Here is a 12,229-nt window from a genome sequence, read left to right on the forward strand (position 1 = left end):
TATATCTACGCTTCATCTCATTAAGCTTTCGACTCTCCAAAGCAATTGGGTGCCCATCTTGCATTAGTACTCCCCCAATAGCATAATCTGATGCATCCGTGCATACCTCATAAGGCTTTGCAAAATCTGGCAAGGCAAGTACGGGTTCCCTCGTAAATTTTTTGCTTCAATTGATTAAATGCCTTCTCACATTTCGGTTTTCAATCCTATACCTTCCCCTTTTTCAACATGTCCATCAAAGGAGTGGTAATTCTAGAGTAGCCTTCGACAAAGCGTCGATAGTAATTTGCCAACCCAAGGAAGGATCTCAACTCCGTTACCTTGGTTTTAGGCTCCCACTCTGAAATGGCTCGAACCTTGCTCTTATCCATTCGAATTTTACCACCTCCCACAATGTGGCCGAGGAATGACACCTCTTGTTGGGTGAATGAGTATTTCTCCTCATTGATGAACATATCATTTTCCCTCAAAGTTTGGAACACCTCCCTCAAGTGTCCCATGTGCTCTTCAAGAGACTTGCTATACACCACAATACCATCAAGGTAAACAACCACAAAACGATTAAGAAATGGTTGAAGTACCTTATTCATTAGGGTACAGAATGTAGCTGGGGCATTTGTGAGTCCGAAAGGCATCACAAGGAACTCATACGAACCGTACCATGTCACACAAGCTGTCTTTGGTTCATCTCCCTCGGCTATCCGAACTTGATGATACCCTGATCTCAGATCTAACTTGGTAAACCATCTTGCACTACCAAGCTGATCAAACAAATCTGCAATAAGAGGAATAGGGTACCTATTCTTCATAGTGATCTTGTTTAGATCTCGATAATCGATGCACATTCTCAAGGACCCATCATATTTCTTTTGGAACAACACTAGGGCACTGTATGAGGATTTAGATGGTCTAATGAATCCTGTATACAAAAGTTCCTTCAATTATTTCCGCAACTCTTCTAATTCTGGCGGAGACATACGATAGGGGGCCCTTGCTGGCGGCACCACATTAGACACTAACTCGATTTTGTGGTCCACCTCCCTCTTGGGTGGCAAAATTTTAGGCAACTAAGCAGGCATTACATCTCAGAATGATTGCAACAATTGACCCACTTCTTTCGGGGTCTCACTAATAGACTCAGCGGTCTCTTCGATCTTTAAGGTTGCTAAATATGAGACTTCATTTCTCCGTACACCTTTAGCAAACTGAATTGCTGACAGTGTTTTTCCCTCAAAGCTTCTTTTCCTTGTCACTTTCACCATGCATTGATGTTTTGTGTCCGAAATCACCATGTAATTGCTCGAAGAGGCAATAAGAGCATTAACCTGATCTAGAAAGCTTAGTCCAACCACAAAATCATAATCATCAAGTGGTATTACCTTAATGGATACCTTCCCATACCATTTTCCGAGCTGAAGATCCACTCTCTTTGTAACCCCATTGATTGGGATGCTTTCTGAGTTCACTATTTTGATCCGACCCACTTTATTATCTACCTTGAGGCCCATTTTACAAGCAGCCTCCTCGGACATGAACAAATCAGAAGCGCCTGTGTCAACGAGCGCATTCAATTTTCTACCAGCCACAATAATGTCTACAAACATTAAACCATGGCTCATTCTATCTTCGACACCCCCTAGTATCGAACCAAGATTGTTATCCTCCACATCGGACTCCCCATTTGCTTCCATAGCCGTGAGAGCGGCTTTCTTTGGGCAGTCCTTGATTATATGCGGACCATCACAGTGAAAGCAACTTATAGGCCCACTCTTTTTCTTGTCCCAAGGCTTCTTACCATTGCCGTTCCTTGTGGGCCTTTCTTTATCTCCCCCACTATTACCCTTTTGAATAAATCTGGGCTTAGAAGAATTGGGATTGTCTTTCTTCCCACCAAATTCAGCAAGCGATTCTGCTACGGACATCGCCTTGGTGAGTTCTTGAACTGCTCGGCGTTGCAACTCTTGCTTCGCCCACAGTTTTAATCCGTCTATGAAAGAAAAGAATGCCTCTTTCTCCACTATATCTGAGATTTGGAGCATAAGAATGCCTCACAGTGCCTTGTTGTGCAAGCCGATGTAACTTTGCTCGAGCTTCATCCTCGGCATACTCTGGGTAAAACTGTGCTTTGAACTCACATCGAACCTCCTCCCATGTTTCGATTTCGGTCCCACCACGTCTCATATCAGTGGACTTACGACACCACCACAACAAAGCAACGTTGGATAAATACATCGCAGCAGTAGATACCTTAGTGACATCCTCCGTGATGCCTTTGGCACAGAAGTATTGCTCGATTCCCCACAAAAAGTTGTCCACGTCTCTTGCAGACCTTATTCCCTTGAACTCCTTGGGCTTGAGAACATTAATATTGGGCTTGGGTGCGACGGCAGCTAACCCACCATTACCCAAAGCAACCTTGTAGATTGTGAGTTCACCCTTGAGCTCCGCAATCTCCCCTTTCAAGGCCGCCACCATAGCCTCAATGGCATCGTCTCTACCAGTCAATTGTTCCACATTATCTGTCACATACACTTTGAGCTGCTCCTGCATGGACTGCAATCCATCATGGAGCCTATCATCGACATCATCAATCCTTTCCTTGATATCCCCCACGGAATTCTCGAAAGTGATGACACGATCCTCTAAAGCTGACAATATGTCCTTTGAGCGACTAGCTTTCCTAGCCCTCCTACGGGTCTCCATTCCCTCAATGTTCCCAGCAACTTCTTTCGACATCTTTCAATAGTCGCTGCGAACCTTAGCTCCGATACCAACTGTCACGGACTTAGAGTTTTCCCACTCGATCCGTGCGGTATTAGGAAGTTTCTTTGCTTAAAAAACCTAAGTCAGCCTAACTCGCAATGATAAAGGATTCAACAGCAAAAACGCCTAAGTCGGCCTAACTTGCAATGATAAAGGATTCAACAGAATTCCCTCAAGACACCAACAAAGAACAGCAGAAGAACGAAGTAAGAACGAACATTGAAAGATGAACGAAAGCCACAGAAAAACAAGAACACTTGAGAGAAAAGTTTGAGTGAATACTCTCAAAATTCTTATTGATAACTTAATGAATTACAATGAGCAAAGAGGTCACTATTTATAGTTGAGCCTCAAAGTACATCATAGGCTACAATTAAAAGCTGTATACAATTAGAACTCTAAGACACAATTAGAAGCTGTATACAATTAGAACTCTAAGATTACATAATCATATCTTCTTGGATCACTTCCCATATTTACCAGGCTCTTGGGATGGGCTTTTAATCTCTCCAGGCAACGGGCCATTTGGTTGGGCTAAATGACCTCCCTCAAATACGATGGATCGCACAAGTTTGTCATGGTTGCGTGCTCCCATGCGCAACCCATGACACTAACACGTGGTCAAAACCACTACTATCTCATATTAATGCTCTCTCTCGAGCCATAACTGGGTCTGTTCACACAAGCTGTCAGTCAAGACGTAGCTACATGGTGTTGCTCACAAAAGCTGTAAAGTAACCACAACACACGCCGAAAACTCAGTCACTGGTAGGACGTACGAGACCAGCACCCAAAACATGGTAACCCCTAATGACATGTCATTTGTATCCTATCATTAAGAATATAATAATAAAAATTTAAATCAAATATAATTTAATGCTTATTAAACATACAAACTTACCTCGAATTTGTTCAGAGAAAATCGATCGATTACTCCAACGCTTATCTTTTTCCCGATCAAATTCCGTACGTTGCTTTTCTTAATCTATACAATCAATTTTAACTAATTTCAACCTCATTCTATTCAATTCAATCCAAAATCATGTTATGGCAAAATTACTATTTTACCCCTATACTTTTGTCTTCTTTACAATTTAGTCCCTAGGCTCGTAAAAATGAAATTCATGAAATTTCACCCCTAACCAAACCTAGTCGAATTTAATATATGCTTATAGCGGCCCATACATTTCACAATTTCACACATTTACCATACAATTTTCACATTTCTCAATTTAATCCCTAATTAACAATTTCATTAAAAACCACTTAACAAAAGTTGTTTAACTCACAACAAAGATTCATTTTCTTCCATTAAACTTCACAAACAATTAAAAAATACTCATGGTAAAACCCTAGACATTCAACCATTTTGAAAATTAGTCACTTAGTTAGCTAGGTTAAGCTACCACGATCTCCAAAACATAAAAAAAATGATAGCTTATTTCTTTTATTAATTTAACCTTTAATTACCAAATTACCAAATTACCCTTACCTAGCTTTAAAAATAAAAAAATTGCCAAGCCATGCACATCCACTATCACCTTTAATGGTCTAATTACCATATAAGTACCTTCACTTTAAAGTTCTATAACTATTTAATACCTTTAGCTATTAGAACATAACTTTTGCATTTTACGCGATTTAGTCCTTTTCATCAAATTGAACATGCAAACGGTAAAATTTCTTAACAAAATTTTTATACTATAATACTATCATGCTGTAGATCAAAAAACAATATTAAAATAATTTTTTTGACTTCAGATTTGTGATTCTGATACCACTGTTCTGATTTAATTGAAAACGGACTGTTACATATTTGGCTTCCAATTATGTTGGCAATAAATATAATCTATTTCAATTAAGAAATAATTATATTCATAGATCATAAGCGGGATCTAGCAACCCATCATAAGCCTTAATTATTAGAATAGTCAAAATATTTTTTTTGACAAATTCTTTCAGAGTTCAGTATTTATGTGTAATCAATACTTCCATCATATATTCAGATAAGCTAAAAGTCATGACACAGTGTCTACCTTTTTTTATCCATGTTAGTCTTGCAACTTCTTGTATTAACCTTGACTAATTGCCTTGGCTAAGGACTTGCGATTAATACGAGTGAAGAGCATACAAGATACATCCCCTCATATCACTCGGGGTGTTGGATGCTCTCTGGACCTCTCCATTGATAACACCCCTCACCTGTCATGTTGTACGGTAAAATTAAAGGGTGCTATAAGAGCACTTTCAGACTTAAAATCAAAAATTTTATTTGTAATAAAATGCCATTTGAGAACTTTATAAAATTCCTTAAAACCATTCTCAACATTTAAGAAGGAAATAAATATGATTTTAAGTCATTTTAGGTCATTTAACACTTATGGGCACACATCAAAATCATAAAACAAATGTTCGAAGTCCATCAACCTAAAATAAGGTCATTCAGGCGAAGAAAAATAAAGGTTTTAACATAATTTAAATCTTTGAAATATTTTATTTCCATCCATTACTTTGTAGAGTTGAAAAATGAAAGGAAATAAAATAAAATATTTGGAAAATACATAATTTTGTACTAACATACACATCACTCTCATTTTTCCTCCTCTCATCTTTCCAATTTGGAAGGATTAGTTTTTATGCATTAGAATGGAAAATGATCATCTCTCTTATTTTCTTTCCTCTCACTTTTCTTCTCAACTAAGCACACTTAAAATTTATTTTCTTTCCAATTTTCCACTTTTCTACTCCTCTTTCCTCCCTCCCATTCCTCCACTTTTTCTCCCAACCAAGCATGCCCTAAAACTCAATTTATGGTCATTAGCAACTTATGCACATTTTACTTCTAATTACCCCTTTGTTTATTAAAGGCATAAGGTTTCATAAAATTTGTTGTCTAATTAAATCTTATGGCATATAGTTTAACTTTGATGTTATCAAGAAATTACTTTATTTGTTTGGCTGATCTTACATTTCAATTATGCCACTTATAGTTGAATCTTAGTACCATATTTCATTCATTAATTACATTTTCACTAATTCACTTTCTTTCAAACTTACTAGCTTTTAAATTTTGATTCATGCCACTTTGGCCCACATAACAATTAATATAATGCGCAAATTTCATTTTTAAGATTTTAAATTCATTTTTCCCTTAGTAAACCCTAGTAAAACATGACTTGGATAATTGAGATCCATTTAACACAAACCGAAAGTACGTAAGTGCTAGGTATCGTACCACATCCCTTTAAACACAACCAAATTGCACATAAGTGCACCCATCCAAGCACAACCATAAAGCACCGTAGTGCTAGGCCTCAAGGCATCATAAACTGCACGTGAATGTAGGGTTGAAAGGCAATAGAGTGCATATAATAGGTGCAAAGTTTGAAGGCAACAGAACTCCAAGTACAGATTTATCCCTATTGGTTGCCAAGGCACTTTTTAATCAAATATATCAGTTAAAAGATTCACTAATTATTTAACATTTCACATATTTAGAAATCTTATAATGGTTTCATATTCTCGATCACATGAGTGATACTAAATAAAAATTATCAGATTCTTAGTGCTAATGGCACCCAATTATCAATCATTCACATAATCACATAATTCTTGAATGTTTCCTCATTCACATCAAATGCTTATTAGGCAACCAAGTCATCGTGTCTTTCGCTTTATTAAGCAACTTCGTAACTTTTTTTTATCAAGGATCATGTTCATCACTTTTCACAATTTATTCTAATCACCTTAGGCATATTTTTATTAAAAAAAGTTCCAATTTTATACTTAAAAATTTTCCATGTCATAGCATATTAACACCTTTTTCCACATTAATGGAATATTTCATAACTTTTTCTCAAATGTCCATATTGTTAACAATTAACCACTTCATGCCCCCTAAAATTTCATAATACTCTATTAACCAATATGATTAAGCCATGATAACTATACATATTTGTATCATAAAAAAAATCATATTTACCACATAATTTATATAAATTTTCTAACATGTTAGTATAGAAAAAAATAAGGTTATCCAATGGTACTTACCCCTTGGATGGACATATATACCAAATCAAGCTTTTTAATACTTGTTTTCATCTTCATCCTAGCTTGGAAACCCAAAATCCCACATTTCCTCATGATTTCACAGATAAGAAATATAACCAACATTAGAACCTAAGCTTTCCAAGCTTTTACACAACAACCAAAATTAAATAATAAGCGAGGAGAGATGGAAATCACCATTTCTTACCCTGATGAAGCTTTCTCTCTCAAGATTTAACTTTCTCTCTCTAGACTCAAGAAAAACCTTGCTAAAAAATGATGATTTAAAGGAAGATTCAAGCTTATGGAAAAGTTTTCTAGTTGATTTCAATAAGAAATCAAGGTTTAAGTGTTGGGTTTTGATGAGATTTTGAAGGAAATGTAAGAAAACGAAAGAAAAAAAGATGTAGACTCATGGAGAGGTGGATGAAAATAGCTTGAAGAAGGAGAAGGGTTTTCTTCTCTTTTATCCAATTTTAAATTACTAAAAGACCAAGTCAAAGTCAAAATCCATTCAAAAAAATCTTAACATGTGGTCCACATTTAATCTAACCATTTCATACTCATTCTAGTGCTCATATTTAATCCAAATATTGAATATCATGATAAAATGATATTTCCAATATCAAATTCTTGGGAAATGACCAAAATGCCATTGATGGTAAAATTATCATTTTGCCCATTTTTTCTCATTGTACAATTTCTTCACAATAATAAACATTTATCCAATAAAAATATTATAATTCAAATATATCGCTTAATGTAAATCCATAATGGAGAAAATTACACTTTTACCCATTTCTTGACAAAATAGGAAATTTACAAATTAGTCTTTACATTTTCCATTTTTTTCCAGTTTGGTCCCAAAAGTGATTTTCATCACACCAATGCATATCCCAACTTATTCCTATTCCAACTAATCAGTGGTAACTAACATTTCCTATTTTGGTCAATATTGCACTTTAGTCATCGATCTTTTCAAAATTTACATTTTAATCTTTTCGTTACACTTCTAAAATTCTTTTTATAAATTTCAATTTAAAAAATAAAATTTATTTTATTAACAATTCTTTATGTGAATCATTTTCCAAATTTTCTCAAAAATTCATTATATTTGATCTCAGAATAGTGCTACGCGTCTTATTGAAATTTTTGGGGTGTTACACCACCAGCTTTGTATGCCTTATGTCATACTTAAAACATCCTACCTTAAGCATCTGTTGATACAAACTTATTTTGTAATGAATCAAAGGTGAGTCAGTGTCACAAGTCTAAGGATTAATTACACTATTAAGACATGAGAGTATTTCGATAGACACTTGAGTGAATTACCAAATGAAAATCTCATAATGAATCATGTTCAGTGTATTTGTGCTCAAAACAAACGCCCACATTTTATCTTCAAGTATCTTATACTTCAACTTATAAAATTAGTTGCATACATCCTATGCAGTAAGGCTTAACATAGTCTATGGTTTTATCCTTGATATCTAGATTGAACACAAGTTCCCTAAATATTGAATAGACTAAGATATATATAAGTTGGAGGGACTCATTTGACCACGATCATACATTTCTAGTCTAGTTCTATCAGGGGGCCCAAGACAACACTGTTATTATGTTGTAGAGGCAAATCCTATCTTGGTCACTCATAAGTCACTATATAGTTTATGATATATCCACCAATAGCCTTTATAGTACATCGAGTTACAAAAGATGTTTGACTATGTCAAAATATATACCTACCTTTTTGGGAACTACAATGATCTTAAGTTTAAGGATCACATACACCATTATCACTATAAGAATTATTGTGACTATTGCATAATAATTCAAGAAGTATTCTTATGAAAGGTTAGTGCGATGCACTATTCTATTAACATGTACTCATGTGTTAATTCGATATCTTATACCCATAAAAACATCTCATTAATCAACCACACATTGGTCTCAATATATTATTTTCATCTTGACCCACAATAATACTCAATTGAGGACATTTCAACAGTATTCATATTATTCTAGAGTAATACTGATTAATTTACTTAATACATGAAAATAAAAACTAGATATAATAATGAAAATGTCTTTATATATAAAATAAGGCAAATAAGTATGTTATTATAATAATATCATGATTGGTGTTTGGCCATGCTCCAACGCTAATTGCTACTGGTGCAACATCTTACACTATAGCTATAATACCCATATACCCAACCCGACTCTTAGATTTAGTATGGGGATGCCACATTAACTGTCAGAGTATTAATCAATCATATGTTAATAAATGAAGCCTCTTTTTCTGAATATTTGTATATCATCGAAACATTAATAATAATTACCAAGATTAGGGATGAGCCCGATAGAATTTTTCAAACATTTTCGCATTTGGAATAATATACTAAAATGAAATAAGGGCCATTGTGAAAAACATGGGACACGATCGTGTCCCTAGGACGTGTGGTTCTAAAAACATTTTCTTTTAGTATTCAGATGGCTGTGTGGTTAGCTGTGTCTGTCACACAGCTGTGTGGTTGGCCCATGTGGATTTCGGGAATCGTATGGTTTAAAATTTAGGACATAAATTGCCAATTCCTTACACACAAAACTTCAAATGCAACCAAATCAATCTACAATTTAAGCAAATAAATCACTCATAACACTAACATATTAGCATACACCACAAGCATAATGAGATTTTGGTTGAGTTCTCAAATTACTAAAGTTTGTGTTTTAGTCCTTCATACCTAGTCCCAAACTATATTACCTATGTCCATGCCAACTAAGCCAAAAATTGAGTATCATACTTTCTTCCAAGCTTGACGATATGATAAGATGAGTTGACCACAGTCAGTGTCCTAGCTTGTCGGTTTATCTTCTACCTTTACGTTGGAAACAAATGCGTTAAACCAATGAAGGCTTAGTAAGTACAATAAAAATTTAAACCATTAAAATATCAATTTTTATTATCTGCCTTATATTATACTTCCAACATCCAGTTCTTACTTATTAACATCAATAAGCAAATATTTGTCATACAAATACTTACTATGATTTACTTTGTCCCATTAACCATTCTTTTTTTATCACATTGTATTTTATAGCCCATGATAGACTGAATAGAACACTTAGGATATACGAAATAGATGCAAATTTGCATCGAAGTGTATTAATAAAACAGATTCGCACTGAAGTGCTATATTAGAACGGAATGAACCAAAGTGCTAATAGAACAGAGGGCACCATAGTGCTTAATAGGACAATGGGCACGCTAAATTTCCTTAATTACATGCCATCTATATTCTAATAGTTCACATCTCATATACATAAGCTTTACTTTTATGGAACCATAACATTTTCTCAATCAACAAATACAATATAACTTTTCACCTTTCACAATTTAGTCCTTATTTCTGTAAATACACTATAACTTGTAAATTCCATTACACATTCGATGTTTATAACATTATATCTTTAATATTTTTCATTTAATCCCTCTTCTCAATATTTCAAAATATCATGACATATTTTGTTTACTTTACAAATTAATCCCTTTTTTTCCCTTATCATCATAAATCACTTAACTTTCATAACATAAACTAAAATTTGAATCATACTCATTAGTATTCACTAATAATTTCTCCATATTACATTAATATATTACTAATTAAACTATTTAATTAACATAATTTATAACAAAACTTGAATTAGAAAAGGTAAAATTCTTAATGTACTTAAAACTAAGGCTTGGATGATGTATTTTTCTTTCTCTCTACTACTTGATCACCTCTTTTCCTTTGTCTTCAATTTGATCCTCATCTTTTTTCTCTTTTTCATTTCCATATCAAAACATATAACATTCACATGTTAAAACTATAATCAAATAACACTTCTGTGTTATTTTAATGGAATATATACGAATCTCATAGAAATTTCATCATCTCTTACCTTGTTATCAAGGAATTGATTTCTATTCTTATTTTCTCCTTCAAAAATCACTATTGATGCTTTTTGTCATGAAACTACGGTGACTCTAGTCTTTTCTATTGAATTTACTAAGAAAACATCAAAAAAATTGGAGAACTTGAGCTTGGAATGACTTAAAAATGGTGGAAAGACCCAAATGTAATAAAAGCAAAAGTTACATAGATAGGTTTTGGGAGTGACATTTTGACTTCCTACACAAGAGATGAATGTTTTTCATCTTTTCTACTAATTTCTACATAATTCCTTATAAAAAATCTCTTATTTAAATAATTAAAATAATAAATTTGTAATCTAATCCACCAATGGTAATTTAACACAATTTCATCCTATCATTAAGTTTTTCCTTAATTATGTAATTTAAGTAATTACTATTTAACCCTTCAACTTTCTCTACAATACCATGCATGATTCGTGCTTTATTTTGGTCAAATTCATTTCTAGTCCTTCCTCATTTTTCCCAATTCCATATATTCTTTGCTAACATTTAATTTTCTACTTTTATCACAACACTTTCTATTCTTCTACAATTTAGTCAATATTTCAAATTAATTTTCCTAATCTAAAAATCATTTCTAATTTCTTATCGACTCTAACTACTTTCTATATTAACACTTAAAATTTTCTATTTAGTCTGTTTCTAAAATTCTCTAATATTCCTAACCTGACCTGACACTGTACCCAACTCCAAGGCATAACGCGAATGTTACAATAGCTTCATCTTCAAAGGCTTGAAGGTAAAAAAATGTCTTCGCACTAGCAAACTTATGTGCATAGAATTCTAGCATTAAGTTCTTCACATATGGCTTGACATAAAATTAAAGAAAAAAACATAAGTTCATTTTGCTCCAGGATGATATCAATGCCATGCTCTACAAACCCATTTTCTTGAATATTTCTTTCATTAATGAAGACTTTCTCATACATAATCTTCTTTCTCTTAGCACATGATGGAATAAGAAATCGAGGTTTCCTCTATTCAAGCTCAAGTCTAACAACCTTAACAACTTCCTTTAGGATGTTTGGAACACTAGAAAATACCAATTTCTAGTTTCTTTTTTTAGCTAGAGAAGGGTAATAGGTTTCTTGAATTGGTGTTTTGCAACTTGCCATGCTAAGTTAACCAATAGCATGTTATTTTTATCATCAGAATTTTCAGTAGCTAAAACCTTTTTTTTAAACCCTTTTTCTTCTTTGGAACTTGAGGGATAAAAGGTTTCTTTCCTATAACATTCACTTCCATCTTGGCATTCTTTGAGTCAATTGTGTTGGTCACAGATGCCCTAATACGTATTTGAGATGTAGGGCTAGTTGTAATTGAGGTAACAACAACCTTAAGTTCTTCAACCTCAATATCTACATCAATAATTGTCTCACCTTATTCTTTTATTACAACAATCTTATCAACAATGTTGAGCTTCTAGGTCAACTTTTA

At 33.8% G+C, this 12,229-nt stretch overlaps 1 long non-coding RNA gene across 1 annotated transcript; it reads right to left on the reverse strand.

The window, feature by feature from the left end:
• Positions 1–3,120: 3,120 nt before the first annotated feature.
• Positions 3,121–7,230, reverse strand: LOC107956655 (uncharacterized). Its single transcript, XR_005916154.1, has 4 exons — positions 6,814–7,230; positions 4,800–4,965; positions 3,665–3,748; positions 3,121–3,570 (listed from the first exon to the last, which is right to left on the reverse strand). It is a non-coding gene; the product is annotated as an uncharacterized lncRNA (long non-coding RNA).
• Between the last annotated feature and the right edge of the window lie 4,999 nt (positions 7,231–12,229).

Source organism: Gossypium hirsutum, chromosome D07 (assembly GCF_007990345.1).
Source record: "Gossypium hirsutum isolate 1008001.06 chromosome D07, Gossypium_hirsutum_v2.1, whole genome shotgun sequence".
NCBI classification, from domain to species: Eukaryota; Viridiplantae; Streptophyta; class Magnoliopsida; order Malvales; family Malvaceae; genus Gossypium; species Gossypium hirsutum.